At 33.1% G+C, this 19,083-nt stretch overlaps 1 protein-coding gene across 4 annotated transcripts in view; it reads left to right on the top strand.

Annotated features, from left to right (window-relative positions):
* PLD5 (phospholipase D family member 5) overlaps positions 1 to 19,083 on the top strand; it is a 427,293-nt gene that overhangs the window by 169,172 nt on the left and 239,038 nt on the right. The window contains exon 1 of one of the 4 annotated variants that reach the window (XM_074262520.1): positions 12,327 to 12,399. The exons of the other annotated variants lie outside the window; for them this stretch is intronic. The gene's annotated coding sequence lies outside the window, so the exon portion shown is untranslated. Of the gene's footprint in view, positions 1 to 12,326; positions 12,400 to 19,083 lie in introns of those variants that run through there. 4 annotated transcript variants of the gene reach the window in all.

Here is a 19,083-nt window from a genome sequence, read left to right as displayed (position 1 = left end):
TGTCCCCTGTTTATTTTCTCTCTGCTTTCACCCTGTCCCTCCTCAAAAGTGTTTTGTTATGGACCACTCCCTCCCCCAATATGCCCTCTCCTTTATCACCCTACCCCCTTTCCATAAACTATTTCTCTCCTATTTTCCTGCAGGATAAGATAGATTTCTATAGAAAAATCTATAGTATTGAGTATGTATGTTATTTGTTTGAGCCACTAATGATGAAAGGTTCACTCACTCACTCTCTTCTCTCCCTCTTCCCTCCACTGTAAAAGCTTTTTCTTGTCTCTTTTTATGCAGATAATTTGTACCATCCCACTTTTCCCTTTCCCTTTCTCCTAGTACATTCCTCTCTAATCCCTTAATTTCATCATAAAAAAGATATTATTCTTTCATATTCAACTCACAACTATGCCCTCTGTCTATATACACTCCTTCTGTCATAAAAATGATCGTTTTAATGAGTTACAAGTATCATAAACCTTATTATGTTCCTTATGATATCACTTTCCTGATTATCTCTTTATGTTTCTCCAGAATCCTGTATTTGAAAATCAGATTTTCCATTCAAGTCTGCTCTTCATCATGAATGCTTGAAAATCCTTTTCCATTGGATGACCACCTTTTCCTCAGAAGGATTATATTCAGTTTTGCAGGGTTTGCAATCCTAGCTCCATTAATCTCTGGAATATCATATTCCAAGCCATCCAGTTCTTTAATGTAAAAGCTGTTAAATCTTGTATTATCCTAATTATGGCTCCATTATACTTGAATTGTTTCTTTCTGAAGGCTTGCAAAATTTTCTTCTCTTCCCAAGTGTTCCAGAATTTGGCTATAATATACTGGGAGTTTTTATTTTGGGATTTCTTTCAAGATCAGTGATTAGTAGATTCTTTCAATTTCTATTTTATTCTATAGTTCTAGAATATCAGGACAGTTTCCTTGATAATTCATTGAAAGATGATGTCCAGGCTCTTTTTTTTGGATCATGACTTTCAGTTTGACCAATAATTTTTAAATTCCCTCTCCTAAATCTATTTTCCATGTCAGTTGGTTTTCCAATGAGATATTTCACATTTTTTTCTATTTGTTCATTTTTTGTTTTGCTTTATCATATCTTGATTTCTCATGAAGTTATTAGATTCCATTTGCTCAATTCTATTTTTTAAAAAATTATTTTTCTCAGTGAACTTTTGTATCTCCTTTTCCAATTGGCCAATTTTGTTTTTTAAGACATTCTTCTCCTCATTAGCTTTTTGTATTTCCTTTTGTAGCTCTCTCAGTTCTTTCCCTATTTTTGCGTTTATGTGTCTTACTTGATTTTCAAAGTCCCTTTTGAGCTCTTCCATGAACTGATCCCAATTCTTATTTTTCTTGGAGACTTTGGATGTAGGAGCTTTGTCTAGGTCTAAAAATTGTTCAGAATCATTAATTAAAGGAATTTGGAGCAGTTTCGGGGAGAGGTTGAATAAGTTCCTGCCTTCACTCCACTTCCTTAAAACTTCTAAGACAGAGATAAATTTTAAATGGACAAACTATGCTCTAATAGTCCAGCAAAAACAGCAGCAATAACAACAACAGGATGATCTCTGAAATGTTTCTTTCTATAACAGCAATTCCAATCCATGCTACCATCATTTTGAGGTTTCAGCAAACTAGGATGGGATAAAAACAGAGATGACATCATCTTATTAAAGCTAAATTCTCCCAATTATGGTACTATTCCCAACATCTTTACATTTAGGCATCTGATCAGGGTCCCACAGTTGGGAAACTGACATGTTGTATCATGTATCTTTCTTTATCTAATGTCATAGAACCTACTGAAAATAGTCCTCCCCGAAGCCAATTATAATAATGCCATTTGAAACAGTCACAGACATTTTGGTAATAAGAATACCTTGTGAGTTCTTAGATGAAGCAAATGGTGCAACTTAAAATGAGTTAATCATGGTTATAAACAAGTGGCATAAATTATAGTTTTTGAAAACATGTTTTGACATATGTGTTTGCAAAATCAATCACATCAAGATAATGAATTGTTTCAGTTCATATCTTTTTATAATTAATTCTACTCAGAAGATGCAGAGTATTGTTAGGTAGACAGTGACAGATGAGGCTGGTTAGGAAGCTCCTTTGAGCAATCTGGCAATTCTGCCTGTCTTACTGTGAATTCACTTGAATACGGATAGAATTAGTTTGGTTCAATGAAAAGATTTTTTTTAAATCAAACAGGTTCAATAAAATTTTGTTACCTTGGGTAGTAACTTCTGCCATAATAATTCTGCTGATTTAGGAAATTGGTGGATAGATTTTTTTTTGCTGTGGGAAAAGATTTTTTTAAAAATAGCTTTTAAAAATCAATATGATTATAGAGTACAGAATTAATTAGTTACCTAGGTATCATCTATGAGAGAATAAATAGTAGTATCATGGTAGAGTTGAAATACAACATAGCTATGTATCAAGCTTGATTTAACCATTTGCTAGCTGTATAACCTTCAATAAATGATTTAGAAATTTCACATTGATCTGTAAAATAAGGATAATCCTATTAAAAGTATAATTAGAAAAAAAATTTTCCATCAGAGATAAAAAAACAAACATTGATAGGGTGGGTATTGTAAGGGTCATCAAGGTTAGGGTGGTGACACCTTTCCAGGAGAGAAGTATCATGATGATGATAACATCCTGGGAATGGTAAAGGAAGGGATATTATAGGGTGATAGCTATATTATGTAGTGACCCAAATTATAGTACCCCAGAGTGGTGGCCAGCACCACACCATAAAAATATAGTGGTCTCTATGAATAAGAAGCAGGGTCTTTTGGGGAGAAAGCATAATGGACAAAGCCTCATTTTCCCTGTGCCAGTTACAGGTGTGGCCCAGGCCTACTTCATCAGATCGTTTATGGGTACCACATGAAACCAAATGTATGAGAAGCCATCAAGTGTTTTTCAAAGATAAGTTAATAGTATTATTTCCAAAGTATCTTCCTTATAAGTGGATTCATTATTGGTCCAGTATTAGAGATATGAGTTCAGACCTTCAAGCAGTTCAAGAGTTAAAGAGATGGAAATAAGACATGATTTTTCATATCAAGAATAGCATCAGGACATCTTACTCATATTTATATAATACCACTAGCTCTAGGTTTAGCGATAAACATTAATCAAATAATTTGGATCTGTACAATTAGTAGGATGAGGATACCAGGGAAGGCTGAGTAACCTAGAATCAATCAAAAGTATACCTAATTTCAAGGCAAAATTGAAATTTCTTCATCTGAGGCAAGATAAGATGATATCTATATCTACTGGTAGCTCTGAGTCAGGAGAAAGAGGAAAAGTAGAAGAATGAAACAAACTAGACAACTTCAAAAATTAGCTCAGGGAAGGATGAAAAACTTACATCTGGGTTCAAATTTCCTTATTTTTGTTGTAGATAGTCCTGTCTTTTGCAAATAAAGTGTGAATCTGCTCTATCCGAGTCTGAAGGAAGAGAAATCACTATTTTCTGCTAAGTTTTTCATGCTTCTGCTCTGATCTCTAGGCTTCATACAAGATTTTTCAGTGTGAGAGAATTCAGTGGACCTGAAATTATTTAATGAGAAGATTTAAGTGGTATGGAGAGGATGGAGGGCAGAGGGAAGAAAGAGAAACAGATACACGCTGAGATACTACAGGTGGACAGGGAAGCCATCTTTTCTTTTAATTTGTGATTTCTCTTCACAGGTGGTTTCTAAAAGTGTCAGAAGAATCTTTGATCTGATTCTCATAATCACATCTGCTAAAGGCAGAAATGTTCCAAGAACATATCTCTGAATAGCTCTGCTTTAGAATTTTTAATAGAGGATTTTGATTCAGTGTGATTACTTTATGCTAAAAGCAAGTGAACACCAGGGAGAAGTTCCCTTCATCAATAACGTCACAGTTTTAGATAAAGAAAGAAAAAAAGTGGCATTTTACATTGAAAGGAAAGGAAAGGAAAATAAATGAAATATGCCTCTATTTAGGACCTACTGTGTACCAGACACTGTGCTAAGTACTTTTTCATTATTATCTCATTTGAGTTCAGTAAAATATCATTTGTGATATTGTTTAGTTCCTAATTTCTACAAAGCACCAAAAGGCCGTATGATGTGGGGAACAACTATGATATTTGTATTCCAAGGACATTCCCAAATCAAATCCCAGCTCTGTTTCTTGCCCACTGACCTTGAAAAATCATTTAACCCCTCTGATCATTAGTCTCCTCATCTGTAAAAGGAAAAGCAGTTCTTAATGAAATAATCTATTTGTGAAATATATTTGTATATATATATATATATATATATATATATACATATATATGTGTGTGTGTGTGTGTGTGTGTGTGTGTGTAACTACATTTGTATTTATATTTCATTTACATATACATATATGTATACACAGTTCAGGAAAAAATTGGTGATATCCTTTAATAATCCATGGCTTTTCCAGTCAATTCAGTATTCAAAGAAATATGGAATATTGACCAGCTCAGTCTTGTTTAATTTTCAGTATAAGGTTTTGCTATAATTTTCCCAGTTCAATTATAACATGAGATTGTTATTTCACTATATGATTAACAAAACTCTTGACATACAATTGTCATTTAATTATGATAACAACTCTAAGGTAGGTACACAGTAGAAATATAATTTCCCTGTTATTGTTTATGGAAGTATTAAACAAATGATTTCTACTCATATTTCTAATAAGTGGGAGAGTTGTGGCTCAAATCCTGATCTTCAAGCTTCAAGTCTTATGCTGTCTACTATACCATGTTGCCTCTTGCCTCTGCATTTAACTGACTAATGTAGTCAAGATGTAGATATGGATATTGCTATAGTTCAATTGTATTTATGTGTGTTTGAGCTGACTCTTCCTAACCCCATTTGGGGTTTTCTTGACTAAGAAACTGAAGTAATTATACCATTTCAGTTTCCAACTTTTTTGATAGATGAGGAAACTGAGGTTAAAAAAAGGTAAATGACTATATATATATATATATATATATATATATATATATATATATATATATATATATATATATATATATATATATATGTGTGTGTGTGTGTGTGTGTGTGTGTGTGTGTGTGTGTGTGTGTGTAAAGAGAGACAGAATTATTTTTTGGTTATTCCCCAATTATATTTTAATCTGCTTTGGGCATGACTTGGGAGTTTTGTGGCTGCAATGTATCCTGAGTAAGTTTGCCACCTATGGTCTACAAACATACATGTCTAGGCAGGGAGACACAATTTAAGGATGACAAACTGCTTAACAGACATAGATTCTATTATGTGTTTGAAAACAAAGATAGGGATAGAGGTAGCTACCAATGTGAAGTTATGCCAATAGGAACACAAGAGAGATATGCATCAATGCAAATCAGCCTAATTCTATCTCTCTTTGCAACTATTTACTCTGCCACCTAGGTGCCCTGTATAGAGGAAAAAGTGATTACAGAATGCTGGAAGGTGATTTAAGTTTGAGGAATCAAGTGCTGAAAAGAGAAATCAACTTTTTTTTAGATTGCAAACTTTACAAAGATTTAGTCAAAGTCACTAGCAGATCAATACCACAAGTACCATCTGCCATAGAGATGATCAAATTGGGGATTTAGCTGGTTTGGGAAAAGAATATTTCTAATCATCATAGAATAGTTGTATCCTTTATAAATCTTTTAATAATTCCTGTGTGTTCTCTCATTGTTGACAATGCCATCTGGCAAATGAAAATATTACAATTGTTCTTTCTTGGTTTGGCCTATTTTTTGCCCTTGGTAAATAAATGAGTATTTTCTTTTCCTTCTGTCTTTTCTCCTCTATCACCTGGGGCTCTGATAGAAGCTTGTATTGACCTAGCTTGATTATTTTCATATTCTTTCATAGGGTTATTGACTTTCATTACTAATAAACTCTTACTGAGATTTTAAAGGGGTCATAAAAATTTAATGAACAGTTTAACATCAGCAAAAACCACCTGATTTATCACAAATAACCACTGAGGATTTTGAGCCATCCTTCAGGGAAATACATAAACAAGGATTGTTCTGTGATTGTCAGTGTTAACATATTTTCCTCTTGGAGAGCATTACGGGGTAATAATTTGTGTTTCTTATAAAAACAATTTTCTTCATCAAAGAGCAACTGATATACTTTCTACCCAATTTGGACAATAGTTTTTCCTACTGAAATGGGTTTCATACGACCATTTATATAAGTAAGATAATTTTACAGCCTGGCTCCTGCTATATTTACATTCTTGCGTTTAAAATGCAATATTACTTATAGCAGTATATTCCTTTGTCTTCTAGGGCCTTCCAAAAACTTGATGCCATTCTACTTTGCTTCTCTTATGTTTAACCCCTTCTACCCACTTAGATACCTACCATAATAATTCAGGCTCTCATAACCACTTACATGGACTTTTTCAGTAACTTTCTAATGGATCTCTCTGAATCTTCTTCAATCCACTCCCAGATAGCTAGCTACCAAAAAAAAATAATACTGAATGGGTCCTTATCATTCCCCTGCTTAAGAGACGTCAATGTCTGTAGGATTACTTCTTGGGTAAAATACAGATTCTTATGTTTGGTATTTTAAAGCCTTTCACAATTTGAATCCAACCCATATTCCTAGAATGATCACATATTGGTGCTCCTTCCTCAATATATACCCTATTTTCAAGCTATCTATTACTTATATACTTCATGCCTGATCCCATCTATATATCCATTGCACACAGGTTCTTCTATGCCTAATAATCCTCTCTTATACCTCTGATTGGTAGAATCCCCTTTGTTGTTCTTCAATTGTTTCAGTCATGCCCTTTGTTTTATACCCTTTGAATGACTTTTTCATGTATTTATTTTTGTTGTCTGCATGTTATATGATTTATGCACTTTATATGATACCCCGACAATCAGTTATATTCCTTAATTTCAGTCAAGAAAGCATATTTGCTATTTACTCTCCCAACTCCATGCATTTACACAGGTGTTATCCCTAGTTTTGGAATTTATTCACATTTTATTTCTATCTGCTTTGTAGATACCTAACTTTTTTCAAAGAATTATTCAGGTAACATCTCCTAATTAAGGTTCTTCATGATCTGTACCCTCACTCCACCCCAAAAGTCCATGAATTTTTAGTTCAATCCTCTTGAATGAATGTATTTTACTTTTTAACTTATTCATCTACACATTATGTGCCTCAATCAAGTAAATGTAAGTATCATAAAGGTAGTGATTATTTTGTCTTTGTCTCAGTATAACCTAGAAGGAAAAAGGAATACCTTTATAAAAATCCAATTTTCATGCTTTGTCTTGTAATTTGGTATTGTTTAAAAGTAATCCACAAAAAGGATATATTTCCTGAGTGTGCTATTACTCTGCATTACCCTAAATGATTCTTTTGCAGTAATTAAACCCTAAGAGTTTCAAAGTATTTGGGAAACCAGGATATTATAATAATAGCAACATTAATGTAACAGTTTGGTGATTTTTTTTTCTCATATCTTATGTCTCCCTTGATATAGTGGAAAGGGAGGGAAGAGAACAGATATACATTAAGCCCCTATTATGTGCCAGACACTATGTTAAAGTAGAGTAAATTTTTTTCATTTGATAGATAAGTGAGGATTATTTCATTATTTTTACTAAAAAGATTCAAATGCCTTACCTAGTCACATAGCTAGTAAGTGGCAGAGCTGAGATCCATTCCTAAGCCTTCCGATTTTTTGTTTGACCAGTACTCTTTCCATTATATTGTCCAGTTTCTTTTCCACTGTGATAGTAAGAAAAGCCTATAACAATTGAATTTATCATAATTTTTTGGCCTTGTTGAAACTTGCACTAAGAGGTCCAGTGACTTATCAATCAATATAAGAATAATCTTTGAAGTCTGACCCTATAAGGATTGTTGACTTGAGAATAGAATTAAATTTGGTGATTTTTAAAACAGAAAATCAGCAAATCATAAAATCATACAGTGGGAAATAGTGTAGGAGAAAGAGTAGTGAATCTAGATAGGGTTATAAATCGAGTTCTAGAAGGTTTCCTTGTAATTCTGAAGTAATATGTTTAGAATTCTGCCTAGGTGGTATCAGGATCCCAGTAATATTATATAACCAGAAAAATAAAAAAATACAAATCTGCACAGTCTATTAGGGCTAACAATTCAGTAAAGTGACAAAATGGTGGTTGTATTTTGTTGCTTTTTTTTTTTATGTAGTGAGATTTGGACACTATAAATTGTAGCCTCTAATAACATGACTAATTAATTGACCTTTCCACTTCCCTATTCCCAACTCAAAGATGAACAAAACTGGAAGGAATAAGTGTATTCAAGTTTTCAAATATTCTAATCCACTGGTTGACTCTTTCCTGCTTTAATTAATAAGTAAATTATTCAGAGAATTGAAATTCTGTCTTGAATTATTCCAAATGGCTTTAATCACAGGACTCAGACTACATTTCATAAGTCCTTTACCTTTGACCAAAGTTCAAGGTCATTACTGTTTCACCTGAGGGAAAAAAATAAATATTTATAGTGATTAATACTAATATCAGGAGTGAAAAGATATTGGTTCTTTTCAACAATGTTGTGATACAGATCAGTTCTAATAGACTTGTAATGGAGTTAGCCATCTATAACCAGAGAAAGGACTATGAAGATGAAATGTGGATCACAAAATAGTTTTTTCACCTTTGTTGGTTTTTGTTTGTTTGCTTGATTGCTTGCTGGTTTTTTCTCTGTTTTCTCCTTTGTGATCTGATTTTTCTTGTGCAGCATTAAAATTTGGAAATATATTTAGGAGAATTGTATATGTGTAACCTGTATTGGGATTATTTGCTGCCTGGGGGAAAAGGGAGGGTGAAGGGAAGGAAAGAAGAAAAATTTGGAACACAAGGTTTTGCAAGGGTGAATATTGGAAAAACTATCTTTGCATGTATTTTGATAATAAAAAAAACTATTATTTTTAAAAATGAGTGAAAAGATAGAAGATTCTTATTTTCCTTAATGTATTAAAATTAGAAAGAATAAAATAATTTTCCTAGAAGGAGACCTGAATATAGAATTTTTTTGACATAATAGTATCTCTGATCAAAGTAACTGTGTGAATTGAAATTATAATGATTTATATCTTACATTCCTGATGAGTTCCCCACTGCTTCAAATACTAAAAACACATTTGTGCAAAATTAAAGAGGTTATATAAAATTATTATTCTGTAGAGAAGAGACATATTGTTAGAAACTCTAATACTTAGAGCTTATTATCTAATCATCTTCTTTAAGATTTCAGACAGATGCCTTCTATTTCTAATAGAAATATAATTAAGCCCTAATTCTAATATAAGAGTTTGTTGCTTACTGAGAGTTTGACAATTTTATTAAAAAACACTCTTCTTAAGAGACCTACAGGCTGTTGCTAATGTCAGACCTGCAGACTAATTCCAAGTATATTTTGCCTTTAATTTCAAAAGCATTTTTTCTTCCTAATCACCAAAATTTCAGACTAAGAGAATGTAGGACAGTTTGCTCTGAAGCATCTAGGATTAGTGAACTAATTTATTTCTAAACTACTCATCAAGAAAAAGGTCTGAATTTCCTTTCCACATGCTGTTGGGTTCTGGGTGGTATTTGGTGGCCAGCAAAGACAATATTTGAGAGTAAATGTTTAGCTTCAAAGCTTAAGCAATACAACAGCTGCTGCATTAAAGCCGCTGAGTGAGCAGAATGGCTTTTTGGGATGCTGGTAATGAGAAGAGACATTACAACAGCAATCTAAAGTCAACAATCTGCAGCAGTTCAGAGAGAAATTTCTACAGCACTGAGAGTTATGCAATCCACCCACACTTTGTTTAATAAGTGATGATCCTGGATGGACAGAGGAGCCTAGATTTTTGAAACTCTGGTGAAGTTAAACTGGATACATTGCAGCTTCAGTGTAAAATTGTTAATGCTTTGTTTGATTTAAGTACCACAATTAGCCTCCATCAATGTTTTCACTTTAACCAAACAGTCAGAGGTTCCAAACAAAAAACGCAAACTTCATCACAAATAAAGTGATGGGGACAAAAGATTTGATCTTCATTCACACATAGTGTATGGTCTCTCCAAAGGCTGGCTCAGTATCCATGTGGGAGGGCACATATACAGAAAACACAAGCAATCAGGGACACAGGTAGAGGGAATACATAGGTAATGTGTGACCATATGTGCACAGAGAGAACACATGTGAGGAAGCATAGAGTAGCAAAGAAATATACACAAAAGTCACATATGGTAGGATCCATGTGGCTAGGGCACATGCAGATGGAAAATATATAACCAGGAAACATGTTTAATCAAGGCAATCCACACCTCAAGTGCCATAGAGCTGTTGCCTTTAGCTGTGTCACATCTCTGCTAACTAGCACACTGTCTTAGGTGTCATTCTTGTACTAAATACTGTTTCTCTATAGGGTGATATGTCCCTGTTGGGTAGCCAAAGCTGATCTCTGCTACTGTTTCCTGGATTTTAGTTCTTTAGGACTATTTATTGGTACTTTTTAGAGAGTGTGTGTGTAACTTCTTAATACAGAATGCCATGATGACTTCAATCAAATGTTTTCGTAACTGTTTTTGTGTCATGGACCACCTACTATTCCAATAGTTTGGTGAAACCATTCTCAGAATAATTTTTAAATGCATAATGTGAAACATACTAAATCAAAAAGGAAATCCATTTTCAAATTTTGTTGAAACAGTTATCAAAATATTAGAAATGTTCTTACACACCAAATTCATATCCCTTCTACTAAAGTACAGTGGTCAGAAAACCTCTCTTTAAAAAGTGAAGGATACATTTTTCAGTGCATAACTACTGGGCCTAGAAGCTATCACACCTTGACAAAGGCAGCCAGTGAAAGCTAACCAGTGTACCCTTGAGTGATTTTCTGTGTCTTTAGCTGTTTATGTCTGGTGTCTGCTCAGAGTCTATGAATCCTAACATGTTTTACTATTATGTATAAAAAGTCAGGGAGACTGGATTCAAGTATGGCCTCTCATCTAAATAGTCTGTGTGCTCCCAGGCAAGTCTTTTTAACTTCTCAGTGTTCTAGCTAGAGAGCAAGCAAATGCCTATAAATACTCTTGGTGATACTGAACCAAATTTAAGAAAATAGATAACATTATGTTCTTTTGTTTTTGGTTTTTTTTATTTTGTTAATATGTGGTTTTCTGAGTCAACATACAGCCAGTAAAGATCCATTTTTATTTGTTTTACATCACTACTCTAAACAACTCCTCAATACCATAAACTGCAAAAAAGTTCCTGCATTGGAAAAGAGAAGCTTCTCATCCTGTGTAGACCCATTCCATGTTCCTAAGTAAAAAACCTGCTTGCTTGATGAAGCAGAAATTATGCCTATGAGTGTTGTTGTTCAGTTGTTCTTTCGTATCTAATCATTGATGGCCCCATTTAATGGATTTTCTTGGTAAAGACACTGGAATGGTTTGTCCTTCTCCAGCTCATTTTACAGATAAAAAAACTGAAGCCAACAGATTTGAACTCAGGTCTTCCTGACTCTAAGCTTTCTATCCATCACATAGCTACCTTTCCTTTTCAGTAATTTGGTGGATAAGAACATCTGATTCTCAGCTACACTTCTTGAGTGTAGCCACTTTATCACTGCATATATAACTGCATAAATATATGTATATATAAACAAATATATATTTATATATAATAAAAATGCTATAATTTTTTTATTTCTTGAGTGATTAATTTTACTTACAATCTTCTAAAAGACAAATCTAGTTTAAAATAAGTTTTAAAGAGTCAAAATGTATTTTTTTACTTCCAGATGAAATTATAAAATTTAATGAAAAAGTATTGGATCTGGCATCAGAGATATGGGTTTAAAACACAAGTCTGTGCTTAATAATTATGTAGATGTTGTCAAAATAGTTAATAGCCCTTAGCTTCAATTTTTTGACTTCAAAAATGAGGAGGTTTGTCTAGGTGATCTAAGGTCTCCTCCAGATCCAAATCCTAAAATTTTTCTATGCTTGGTTAGTATTATTTCCATAAGGATATTATACTGAATTTTTTTCACATAATGAGATTATGAACTCTATTTGGGTGAGCATAATATATCAAAAGATACTTTCAGTATTGAGGGACCAAAATGATGCAGTCTTTGATTCTGGTAGCTTCACCTGTGGACAATTAGTGATTTTTTTTTTTTTTTTTTTTTTTTTTTTTTTTTTTTTTTTGCTCAGTCACTTTTTGCTTTGTCACTCTTGAACTTCCTGGAGAAACTTCAAAGACACTGAGAAAACTGCTCTTTTCTGGGAATTGGAGCACTTAGAGGATGACAATTCAAATTTGGTGAGGAAGTTAAAATTCAGGTGCTATTCAGTAGCTTATGACAATAATGTGCCTGCTAAAAAATGTTCTCCCTTTGTGCTATAAGGATAGTTTTCTGCCTCCTATTAAATCTGAAATGTGTACTTGCTGCATAATGAGAGAGAGAAAGAGAGAGAGAATGAAAATTGAGGATAGAGGGAGAAAAGTTGCAGTGGTTTGGGGCAGGAACAGAGAGAGAATGGAGTAAGGAAGAGGGAAGAGCAAATAATAGTACAAGAACATTCATAGGTTTAATTTAGTCATAATAAACTGTTGAGTCCAATAAGCAATAATGATTAAGCCAATATCGAGCTCCTTCTAAATGTAAGGCATTTGGGGAGTATTTATTTCTTTGTATGTCACTATTTTAAAGGTTCATTCTTTTTTAAAAGTTAATTTGACTTTATTTTTCCCCAGTTATGTCAAGAAAAAAATTAGTATTCATTTTACAAGACTTAATTCCAAATGTTTCTTTCTCCTCCTTTTCTTTCCCCTGCCCTCTTCCAAAGATGGTAGGTAGTTTGATATAGTTTATATATTTGCTATCATGTAAAGCATATTTCTATATTAGTCACAGTTGTAAAATAAGAATCAGAAAGAAAAAAACTACAAGGAAAAATAAAGTGAAAAAATATGCTTTGATCTGCATTCTGAATTTATCAATTCTTTATCTAGTTGTGGACAGCATTTTTTGTGACTTTAAAGGTATATTCTTCATAGTTTTTTAAACTGTCATCCTATTGCATGTTCAGCTTTTTTAGAAACTGTTACTTCCATCTCTGTAGTTTGTTTTTCATGAGATTTTGTAGGAGAAAGTTTGATGAGACTATCTTAATGTTATTGTTTGGGGGGCAAGGGATGGTTCATTTGGTTTTAGGCATTCTCTAAACTGAGCTGCTGTGGAGATAGGATAAATGTGAGCAAAAGTCCCATATTCTAATAATCAAATTACTCTACAGTGAGGAGATGAGCAGTCATTTCATCTGTGACTCTGCTATACCTACTATGCCATTCCTAGTTTGGAGGGATAGTCATGCTTAGCTTCATCATCATAATAGTATTAGTACAAATGCTTGATTTGGCATAGGTATGATTAAATGAGCAGCTTAATTACTTAGTCTTAATAGGATCTCATAATTTGATAGGCAGATTATCTAGGAAAGAAGCCAAAAAGGATTTTTAAATCGTTTTCAAAGAGGGAGAAGAGAATTGACACCATTTCTAAGGTCAATGAAAGTAAGAATATGCTACAGAAGAGAATAGAAGAAACCTATCATTTATCTACTCAAACAATAGATGTGAGATCCTTCCCATGAAAGGTAACTCCAAAAGTTTTGAGGAGGAAGTATTTCATATTCCATACAATTTTAGAGATTTGTAGACATTAGGTCAAAAATATCCTTTTACCATCCCCAGGAGGAGATGCTGAAATTTTAATTTAATAGATGTTTTTAAGATAGTGTTGCCTATTGGAAAGATCACTGTGCTTAGTATCCAGTATCCAAATCTTGGTTCTTTTGCTTATTAACTACTTAATGCCAAGTCACTTAAATTCTCTATGCTTCAGTTCATTTTTTTAAAAAATTAGTTAGAATAGATAACCACTAAATTGCCTTCCATGTCTAATCAGTGAGCCTATAAATGAGAATGAGTTTGAATCTCAATTCTACCATTTACTATGTATTTTGGGGGGAGGATGGCAATCATTCAATCTATCTCAGACTCAGTCTTCTCATTTGTAGTATGGGGATGATGAAATTTTTGTTCCACATTACAGAGTAGGAAAATGTTTTGTAAATTCTAAGGCCCTATATAAAGTTGAATATTTATTACTATATTTAAATCTGTGCTTTACAATCTGGAATTATGCCCAAAAAGTTATCAAAATGTGCATACCCTTTGACCCAGCAGTGCTACTCCTGGGCTTATATCCCAAGGAAATACTAAAGAAGGGAAAGGGACCTGTATGTGCCAAAATGTTTGTGACAGCTCTTTTCATAGTGGCTAGAAACTAGAAAATGAATGGATGTCTATCAATTGGAGAATGGTTGGGTAAATTATGGTATATGAAGGTTATGGAATATTATTGCTCTGTAAGAAATGACCAGCAGGAGGAATACAGAGAGACCTGGAGAGACTTAAATCAACTGATGCTGAGTGAAATGAGCAGAACCAGGAGATCATTATACACTTCAACAATGATACTGTATGAGGATGTATTCTGATGGAAGTGGATATCTTCAACATAGAGAAGAGCTAATCCAATTCCAATTGATCAATGATGGACAGAATCAGCTACATCCAGAAAAGGAACACTGGGAAATGAGTATAAACTGTGAGCACTGTTTTGTTTTGTTTTGTTTTGTTTTGTTTTTCTTCCCAGATTATTTTTAGCTTCCGAATACAATTCTTCCTTTGCAACAACAATAACAACAAAATTCGATTCTGCACATATACATTGTACCTAGGATATACTATAAAATATTTAATATGTATGGGAATGCCTGCCATCTAGGGGAGGGGGTGGAGGGAAGGAGGGGAAAAATTTTGGAACAGAAGGGAGTACAATGGATAATGTTGTTAAAAAAAATTAGCTATGCATATGTACTGTCAAAGAAAATGTTATAACTATAAAAATTAATAAAAAAAGAAAAAATCTGTGCTTTAGACATGGAGAACAAAAAATGAAATGAGACATAATCTCTTTTTCTCAAAGAGCTGGAAGTCTAATGTAAGGAAAAAACAAATGACAATTAAAAAGGAAGAATATGAAGAGTGCAGAGGAAAATACCAAGCAAAATAACAAGCTTTAAGAAATTTGAGGAGAGATCAGTTCAAACTAGGGAAATATGGGAGGTTGCATGAAGGAAGCAGAACTAATCTGGCCCTGAAGATACCATTAGCAGGTAGAGTTGAGGAAAGTCCATTCCAGACTTATAGAATTTCTTGAAAAAATAAATAAGCTTCATTGGCCACTCTTTAGGAAAGTATGAAACGCTATATATATGACTAGGTTGAAGAGATATATTGGCTCCCTAGAATCTGTTTGAATAATGAAGACCCTACTAATACTTGATAAATTCACTGACCTCTAACCTTGCAGTTTCATATGGAATTGAATGAGGCAACTAGAAACATTCTTGAATAATTTTCTGGTGTCAGTGAAGTCCAAGATTCTTATTCCAGTTAAAGTTCCTAGCTCCAAAAAAGATTGAGAAAAGTAATGACTGTTTAAATAGATGATGTCAAAGAATAAATTTGTTTTTCTGGATGATGAAAAGGGATGCAAAGACTCATTTATTTGTATAAAGACACTATCAAAAACTGCTAGAAATATGCGATATGACTGAAATTAGGTTTAGACCAATATTTCATACTAAATAACAGAATTACTTCCATGAATACATGTCAGATTAAAAAAATCAAATGAGAAGAAGAGCAAAGAATTTCTCTTCATATCTTTGAAAAGTTCATAATGAAATATAGGGTAGAAAAGATCATAGAAGAAAATAAATGGACATATTGACTACATAAAATAAATCAACTTTAGCATAAAAAACAATGCAATTAAAATTTAGAAGGGAAACACTTGGAAAAACTTTTGCATAAAATTTCTCTGATAAAGGTCACATTTTAAATTATTAGTATTTAGTTCAAATTTATAAGGATAACTGATAACTCATTGATAAATTGGTATTATTGGTAAATAATCAAAAATATGCAGAAGCAGTTTTTAAGAGAAGAAATCCTACATATAAATAACTATATGAAAAAAATGCCTCAAATATTTATTTAATGATTAGAGAAGTGCAAATTAAAGCAACTCTAAGATTTTATCTCACAACTATCCAAATGGCAACATAGGGTTTTTTTTAAAAAAGGAAAAAAAAACAAATGTTAGAGGGGTTGTAGAAAAACAAGCACTTTGGGGAGAGTTGTAAATTCATTCAGAAAATTTATAAACCAATTTTGAACTATCTTCCAATTTTACTAAACTGTATAAACACATGGAAGAGAACCCACATGTACAAAATATATGTATAGAAACTCTTTTTGTGGTGGTAAAAATCTCCCCCCCACACACACATATACAAAAAACCCCTAACAACTAAGGGGCACAATTCAACTAAGAATGGATGAGTAAATTTTGCTACATGAATATAATAGGATATTGATGTGACATAAGAAATGACCAAAGATATTGTTTTAGAGAAACTTGTGCATAGTTGGTATGAACTAGTCCATAATAAAGTGAACAGATTATACTAGTATACTATGACAACGGCATTGTAAAGTAGGTCCAAGCTATTTTAGTATTAACAATAACCACACAAACACATATATACATAGAATAATCAGACCATAGACCTCAGGGAATAAATTACAAAATTACAAAGTAAAATGAATAATATCCAATGAAGCTCGAAAGGAAAATTCCACTCAAGAGGAATGGAAGTCCCTAAAGTTAAAATTTTTACAATCATCAGTTATCTCAGTGAGTGAAAAGGGAGAAGTATTTGAAGAAAACAATTTGCTTTACAGCATGATATAATTAAATTTCCAAACATCTAAAAGGTAAAAGAATAATGCTTATAATTAAGGACAAATTGAATCAAGGATAGCATTTTTTTAACTGAAAGAGCAGCAGAGATCTATAGAAAAGTATTAAGAAGCCTAAAGCCCAAGATACACTGAAATCTTCAGAAATGTCAGAACAAAAAGAGCATGTTTAGCTATATTTGGAACAGTAACAAGAAGGGATAGGACAACTGGGAAGAAGGTCTATTGTTAACAGATGATAAAGGTGAGACTGGGAATGAACCCAAGGAAAGGGAAAAGACAGTGAGAACTTTGCTGTTTTAATGAGGTCAGGCCTTAATGATTTACATGACAGATCCTGAAAGAATGTGCAAATGTATTTGCAGGGCTGCTAAAGAAAATCTTTGAAAACTTATCAATAATTAGAAAAGCATCAAAATATTATAGACAAGCAAATAATCTGAATTTTTAAAAGATGGAAAATAAATTCCAGAGATTATAGAACAAAGAATATGACATCAACCAGTGGTAAAGTTTTTACAACAAATTAAACACTTAAAAGTATTTAATACCTAGGGTTGGTTCATTTAAGAGTAGATGATGCTAAAAATTTTCATTTTCTTTTTGGGAAAGGATTACTAAATTCATAGTGGCAGGTAAATGGGGCAGTGGATAAAGTACTGGGCTTAGAGTCAAGAAGAATCATCTTCATGATTTTAAATCTGGCCTCATACTAAGTGTGTGACCCTAGGAACTTAACCCAGTTTCCTCATATGTAAAATGAACCAGAGAAGGAAATGGTAAACCATTCTCATATCTTTATCAAGAAAATTCTAATGGGATTATGAAGAGTTGGACATAACTGAAAAACAACTGAACACCACTAAATTCATGTATTGAAAAATACTGTACACAGAACATGTTGGAATTTTCAGCAAGGGATTTAATGATATTTATCCCTATCTTTGTGAACAGATAATATTTTGCTAATTGTATGTCTGCATACAAAGGGTACTGACATAAATGTATATTTATAAGTATTTAATGGCATGATGCTTAGTCCTCTCTAACCCAACAGTTTTATGAGCTATTTGTTCTCTAATCAAGAATATTAGATGTAAACAGGAGAAGCAAGGATGGCAGGCGGGAGAACACTGATGGAGGATGGGGAAGAAGAAAATTACTTAATCAAATAGCAATTACTTCCCTACTCTTGTATAACAGCATACGTGTATATATAAGATTTGTAGATGATACAAACCTGGCATGGATAAGTAACCTATTAAATGACAGAATTTCCTATAAAAGGTCTTATTAGTTTAAAAAAAATATGCCCTACTAAGGCGAAATTTAATAAGGATTAATAACTTAAATCCTACTCAGATGTCTCACTAAGTGCAGGTAGCTCTGAATCCTCAGAGATTATATTGGCAGAAAATATGCTTTATTCAGATCCTGCCATAATATATGATCTTGTACAATTAAATATGATCAAATCCAACTGAAAATATGTACCATAAGCTCCCACTTTCTCCCTGCCTCTTCATATTCCATGTCTCACTATTTTCTGTTTTACTCCATTCTATAGTAAAGAAGTGGCCTTTCTTTTCACAAAATTAATTCCCAGTGTTGGGGTCAGAGTTGAGGTTGGGATTAGGACTGAGGCTGGTGGTTGTTGGTGTTGTGGATAGTAGTTGATGTTGTGGGTGGTAGTGGTGCTAGTGGGTGGTGGTCTTAGTATTAGTTGTTATTGTTGATAGTGTTTGAAAAGAGATCAATCTTTGTTCTCAAAGAGGAGCAACCTCTCCCAATGGGCATATATTGCCCCCAGTATATTGCCTACACAATTATATTATGCTCTCTCTCTAATCTTCAGCTTCTTCCTATCTACTCCTTTTTTTCCCTTATGATAAAAACACAGTCAGTCAATCATTGAACATTTATAAAATGACTCTCATGTTCTAGACACTATGCTAAGTGCTGAGGATAAAAAGAACAAACAAAACAAACAAAACAAAAATCCTGTTTTCAAAGAGTTCCCAGAATAATGTGGGAGACAACTTACAAACAAGGTTTTTGGGGAAAGACGACAGTGAAGATATATTGAGTTTAAGATGTCTACAAAAG

The sequence above is a fragment of the Sminthopsis crassicaudata genome, chromosome 4 (genome assembly GCF_048593235.1).
Source record: "Sminthopsis crassicaudata isolate SCR6 chromosome 4, ASM4859323v1, whole genome shotgun sequence".
NCBI classification, from domain to species: Eukaryota; Metazoa; Chordata; class Mammalia; order Dasyuromorphia; family Dasyuridae; genus Sminthopsis; species Sminthopsis crassicaudata.
This window is presented reverse-complemented; position numbering and strand designations above follow the sequence as displayed.